Source organism: Choristoneura fumiferana, chromosome 23 (genome assembly GCF_025370935.1).
Source record: "Choristoneura fumiferana chromosome 23, NRCan_CFum_1, whole genome shotgun sequence".
Taxonomy (NCBI): domain Eukaryota; kingdom Metazoa; phylum Arthropoda; class Insecta; order Lepidoptera; family Tortricidae; genus Choristoneura; species Choristoneura fumiferana.
In genome coordinates, this window is record NC_133494.1 from 15519582 (window position 1) to 15526611 (window position 7030).

General features: G+C 36.3%; 1 long non-coding RNA gene across 1 annotated transcript; it reads right to left on the bottom strand.

Moving 5' to 3' along the window:
• Positions 1–4307: 4307 nt before the first annotated feature.
• LOC141440943 (uncharacterized) lies at positions 4308–6993 on the bottom strand. Its single transcript, XR_012452764.1, has 2 exons — positions 6858–6993; positions 4308–5992 (listed from the first exon to the last, which is right to left on the bottom strand). It is a non-coding gene; the product is annotated as an uncharacterized lncRNA (long non-coding RNA).
• Between the last annotated feature and the right edge of the window lie 37 nt (positions 6994–7030).

Sequence of the window (7030 nt, forward strand, 5' to 3'; positions counted from 1 at the left end):
TTATTATAACGTTTTATATAAAATTATGTGATAAGTATTAATCTCCAAATGGCAGTACAGTTACTTATGGATTAATTTGTATATTTAGATGGTGAAATTGTTACTAAACTTAATGGTTATTAAATGTTTTTAACTTTTACTAACAGTCCCTTTAATGGCTACTTAAAATAGAAAATAATCTATCCTTACAAGTCTTAAGCAGGTAGGTACCGATTTATTAAAATATCACATAGATTATTTGTTTTTATTAGCAGCACGTTTACTTAACGATATCCATTGAATTAAATAATGTTGCATCAGTAAAAATATGTCAACGTTTCAGCCACTTAGCAGCGATATATATGGACTCTATCTACTACTGATCGTAATTACCGCAATGTGGTCAAAAAGTTGTGATAATTTTAGCAATGAAGTTATTTTAACTAATTTACCCCGTCAATAAATTGGTAAATTGACCTTCAACTTAAATTTCCTTTTGTAGTATAATCTAGGTCATTGCACTCAATTTTATTTTTTATTGCTGCTCTGTATATTATTTGACTAGAGAGCTTACGTTTTCATAGTATTTTATAATGAACCGCAAAATAATTTGAATCGTGTAAAATTGCTTAAGAGAATTAAGGATGGATGACAGCCTATTTTACTTAGACCAAGGCTGAAAAGAGATCCAGTACAATATTATTCAATTTTATTGTTTTAATTAACATTTTCTTGTATTTTATAAGAAATTATTATTATGTATATAACGAGGTCAAACATAGCATGTTTCATTTTGTTATTCCGTTTATTACTATGAACGTCAATCGTATTATTTTTATTAATATTATTATAATGTTGGTACTATGCCCTTTAAGATATTATTTTCAAAAATATCATTTTCATGTTTGGTTTGTACGAAGTATATCTTACGTTAAGTTTAAGTGCCATATAGTACAGTCCTGCGCAATTTTAATATAATTAAACTGCTTTTTTACTTGAGAAGTCGCTAAATGTTGTATTTGCGTTTACTAAAGTAATTTTTACTTTATAAACTTCGGAATATATTTTTATACATTTCATTGCATGTGGCTGTACCATAAAGTGATTTATTATACCTATCACTCTTTTGAAAGGTTACATCGTCTTATATTAAGATAAATTACTAAATTATATATACTCGGGGGGTAAATTTATGGACAATTATCCCCGATTTTCCTTTGAAATCCAAAGAATCTGTGAATTCTACGTTGTGCCAAATATATTGATAAGTGTTTTGTAATTTACCTATAGATAGACAAGGTGTCTTCAAATTATAGCCCAGATATTTTAGCAAATAATTAGATTAGTTAACTGATTACCCTTGTAAATGTTTTTCGGGATTGTTTAATTGTGTTTAACAAATGTTTCCATACATTGATCGATGTTCAAAGTGTACCGCATCAAAGACGTGACTACACTTTGGATCAAAAGTTCCTATGAAAATTTTTTACAGAAGTATTCGGTCAAACTAACCCAATAACGTCCTGATATATTCAGAATAATTTAAAGACACCCTCTATATAATTAGTAATTTTAGCTTGCCAAAGTGCCATACTTAATTATTTTAAAGTACACAATTTGGTTGAATTATAATTATATGCTATTTATTAGCTTAAAAATGTTACGGTGTAGATTTCACTGGTTATATATAAACGCGACACATACTAATTAAAAAAGTGATTTTATTGAAAAATATACTTTAAATTGATATTATAGGGATATGAAAATCCTGTTGGAATTGCGATAAAGAAAGAACTTATGTTTTATTTTTGTGTCACTTTTGTATAAATATAATCAGTGATTTAGGTATTTATCTTTGGCAGAAATAAATGCTTTTCCAACGCCGTAGATATCTATATTGCTATCTACGGCATTAAAATATAATTATTCATACAGTTAAGGCTTTTACTTCAATGAATAACCTTATGCTGTAGATTGATCAAACCGAGTTACTTACCCATTCGAATTTGGGTGTTTATTTTTTCCTGGAATTCTTCTTCATTTAATCTAAGTTTAGTCGCTGAATCAACGGTGCTTAATGTAAAAGCGTGTTATAAAATTAAGAATATCTTTGTATGGCTTTTCGATCCTGGTGTTATGCGTTGAAATGGTTTGTCAATAAGTGTTAACTAACAGAGAATTAACTCCTGTGAAATATCGAAGGCTCAGCATGGGATTACCGAGCCACTTGTAAACGTTCATAATGAGGCCGTGTACGGGCATTTCTCATTTTTGTGCACACAATCACTTCCATGGATGTCACTGCCGTGGATGCAATTTGCTTTCTAATGTTTCGAGAAAGTGCTAATGTTATGATGGATTCACAAATTATTATATATAATACGGGAACTCATCGTAAGACTAACGTATTTCAAAAATATTACGAAGAGTTGCTTCATCCACAATAGGAACATCCAAGTGACTGTGTGCACAAAAATGGAAATACCCGTACCTACTGCTTGCTAATCGGTTCGTTAATGACAATATTATTAACGTCTATATTACTTGCCTAAATTATAAACAGTTAGTAAGTATGTGACTTGACATTCTTGTGGTATTGTCATACCAGAAATGTACAGTTAACTACATATTTTAATATGACAACCGCTCAACTAATTATTGCTTGCTGTACTTATGTACCCACTACAGACAGCAGCACAAGTAGATGTACGACTGGGGAGCTCAAATTTATTAATATACCTGATTATTTTGAGCACTTCAACCGTTCTTTAGCCCGATTTACACTTGCAAGAAAAAACGTGCCAGTTGTATTTCATTACGAGGCCGTAAAGCCAAGCGAGTTCGTAGTGACCAATCGAGCGCCGCAATGTAATGCAACTTGCACGATTTTTCTTGCAGAGAAACTACAACAAAATTCGAAAATCAAAGTTCGTATCGTACTCTCTCTCTCGTATTAAATAATATAAGATACGAAGTTCGAATTTTTCACTTCATAGTACACTTTTGGGCACTTTTTGTTCTGACGGAACCTTTCATTTATACGCAGACCGTTTCTTTCATTAATTGATATGTTATTGTAATGATTGTTTATGATATTTACCTTATAGTTTAAGTTTCTTTAAGGATTTAAACAAAGATCATCGGTTTTGATGATCCGTCGAGTATTACCGAGATTGTATTTCTTATTATTGATGAACATAATTATTGTAACTCGTTACTTAAGTAGTTATTATTCTCCGATGATTTATAACTTTTTTTAATAAAATGTATGAACAATCCTTCGTTTCGATTCGGATGCATCAACGCTTATCGTGTCTACTTTTATTACCCAACTTCAAAAAAAGTTTATCAATTCAACTGCTTTTTTTACCTTACAACTTTTTCTAGGTTATCCGATTTTGATGATTCTTTTTTTATCAAAAGCTGGCTCCTCTCATGAATGTGGTCAGATCCGACTACTTACTATAAAATAACATAAAACACTTGAAATTAACAGTTAAAAAGAAGACAAAGGGAACTAATCTAAGAAACATTAAGTAAATACATGTTACTATAAAAATGAAAATTATAAAAAGAACATCCCGTCTCTCTCCGATCTGCCTGTGGCATTACTCCTTTGGACCGCAAGTGAGATCCACTATGGGATAAATACGCGCCAGCTCTTAGGTCCCCAGAAGCGTCGACCAACCGGGAAGAAAGGGCCTTTATGAAAGAAAGCATGTCGACTGACCAAGGCCCTAAAATCTCAACAGCAAGCGCCGCAAACTCGTAATCCTTTATAAGGAGGAGTACTTGCGGCGCTTGAGGAGTTGGGCCTGATATACATTATATACTATACTAGTTTTAGAGTTATCTATCATTAGTACGAGAAATGGACAGGCTAATTTTCGACAATATTCTAGACGCTGCTGTAAGACCCCGACCATTGGAAGATATCCAATGAGCCTGCGACCAGCAGTGGAACGTACCTATATTGGCTGGAGATGATCATGAAAAACTGAAGCATAATATGTTTTAACTCGGGTTCAATTAATGTACGACCTGTAATTGTCAATCTGGAATGTATGACAAGACAATGATGTACTATCACCATCACCAATATATGACATAACAAAGCGCGCATAAATATACTGAGCGACAAAAAAATCTGGCCCTCAAATCAAATTTTGTGCCGCTGAGTATATTTGATACGACTCTATTTCTATAACAGGTAGGACGTGTCAGATATTTTTGCCCGCAATTCAAACCCTCATAATGTACATATTTAACCGAACCCTTTTGATCATACTTACATTGTTCACAGGACATAGCAATGAAAAAACAACCAGTTGTAATGAATGAACCCTTTAATATAAGCCTTGATCATTATTGCACATGCCCCAATGCCGAAATCAGTTAATTAGTGAAGAAATCCCGGTAAACCCCGAATCCTGTGGGGTCCTTCGAATGCGGTTTCATATGCAGATTCATAAAAGTTCTCTTGATGATCAGCTGAACGCTTCACAAATTGGCGTCCATTTCCTTGACTCCTTGGTCCACCCTGACCTTGAGGCCTTCCGAAATTCTGGTCCTGAGACCCTCTGTTCTGAGACCCAAGATTTTGAGGCCCTCGGTTTTGCGAACCTCGGTTTTGAGCTTCACCGAAGTCAATTGAAGCCATAAAAGTCACCACAAGCAAGATAACTGTCACTTTCGTTATAGCAGCCATTTTGATTTCTTCTTCGCAAGGATAGTCACTACACTTGTTTACCACTGAATAGATTCTAAAGTTGAAATTGTTTTCAAGGCGTATTTATACGGTGTTTTGTTTTCGTTTTCAATATCTATTGTGCGAAATGAAGATCATGAGTTATTATCGGCTGTTTAGCGCTGCTCTCTAGCCGGAAAAATCAATATTTTGAATAGTTTGTGGAATATGTTCTAATTCAATTTGAGGCTGATGATAAGGATGTGGATTTTAGAAGTTTTTGTGGAAAATTCTGAGCGTTTGATGCACCAAGCTACTTTTGCGATAACCAGTCAGACCAGCCGTCAAATCAAAGGGGTTTGGTGACTAGTTTGAGATTGATTGTGATTATAGTAACATAAATGCTAAATCTTATTTACAATTTCATTTATTTCAAGTTTCAAGCAGTCGTAACATGTTCGTTAGTAGCTTAGGTGTAAACGTTAGTGAAAAAATTCTTAATATAAAATTAATTCACTGACTAGGAGCATTATGAACCTTGACAGTGACGCAAATAAGAGCGGTCAATTCAGGGGGGCTACTACGATATTCGAAAATCGAAGTTCGTATCGTACCGTCCCTCTCTCTCTCGTATTAAATAATATTAGCGTGAGCGGGACAGCAAGATATGAAGTTTGAATTTCGCACTTGTTAGCCCGGCCGACCCGGTCATCATCATCATCCCAGCCTATATACGTCCCACTGCTGGGCACAGGCCTCCTCTCAGAACAAGAGGGCTTGGGCCATAGTTCCCACGCGGGCCCAGTGCGGATTGGGAACTTCACACGCACCATTGAATTGCTTCGCAGGTTTGTGCAGGTTTCCTCGCGATGTTTTCCTTCACCGCATAGCTCGTGGTAAATTTCAAATGTAATTCCGCACATGAATTTGGAAAAACTCAGAGGTGCAAGCCGGGTTCGAACCCACGACCCTCTGCTTGAGAGGCGATAGGTCAAACCACTAGGCCACCACGGCTCTCAACCCGGCCGGCCGACCCGGTAATGTCTAGTAAATGCCTATAGCTAAATTATTCTTCTCGTGGTGCGTTACAAAGATCGCAAGCGCAAGCGTAAACATTGAAAATCATTGGTTTAACAAATTAACACCACCTTTGCTCTGCGTCAAGTGCGATCCACATTGCAACTCAAACATAAAGAAACATGTAAAAAAAATTGAACTGACTCCAAAAAACTACGAGAATAACTTTCTACTGATCTGTTGTCAGTGCCTCAGCATGAGCCGGTGTTTGATATAGTATCGGTCGTAAACTCTCATGATTAATGAGATCTATATGTCGGCGGCCGATCGTAAAATCCGCCAGATCACGAAATTCTAGGCATATCGTGAAATGCCGCTTTCATGAATTGGCTAAGGGACATCCGCCATATCGTTCAAAACTCACCGTTTAGCGATTTGCCTAGTGACGTTTAGGCAGATCATGAAATTCCTAGGCAAATCATGAAGTGCCGCCATTTTCATGATTTGGCCAGTTTAGGCAGATATGAAATTCCTAGGCGTATCATGAAACAAGGCCATATCGGTTCTGGCACTTCGCCGGCCGCTGCCGCGGCACGCTCGCTTCGCTCGCTCGGCTCGTGCGTCGTGATCACAATTAATAATACTAACCACTCCTCGCTTCGCTCGTCGTACCTAAATTTTTCTATGTAAATAATAAACAACTAGTGACTACTTTATTTATCAAACAAATACTAACCTCTAAAATACGGGCAGACGTGCATGGTTTTTTCACATTGTGCACAGAATCCGTTTTCACATAAAAAGAACGGAGCTGATGTTCAAAAGCTTCTTTTGCACTTCTATTTTTGAATTCAATCACTATTTTCGGTTTAAAGATTATTTTGTTGCGACGCCGACATTTTTCACGCGCTAAAACAAACACGACCGGTCAGCTGGTCACGGCCGCCATTGCATACGCAGCGCCACCAGTGGCCAAAAAAGAAACTATTTTACTCTGTCCCGGTACAGAGCTAGGAATATCGACGAATGCGTTTGCTCTAATCGATCTGCCGTATTATTTCTCAGGCACATCGTGATATGCCTGGCCAACGTTTAGGCATATCATGAAATGGCGGCGTTTCACGATATGCCTAGGAATTTCGTGATCTGGCGGATTTTACGATCGGCCGCCGACATATACATCAAGTCCGTAGTATCGTTTCACCCCGTATATTGAGACTCCATGTCTAATACTTAATAAGTGCGCAGTTCGCGTTATCAAGTTTTTTCATTTTTGGGAAGCCTTCCTTTCACTCAGTATGCAGTATTTATTCAATTGCCACGATTCTTATACTAATTGTTTTTTAT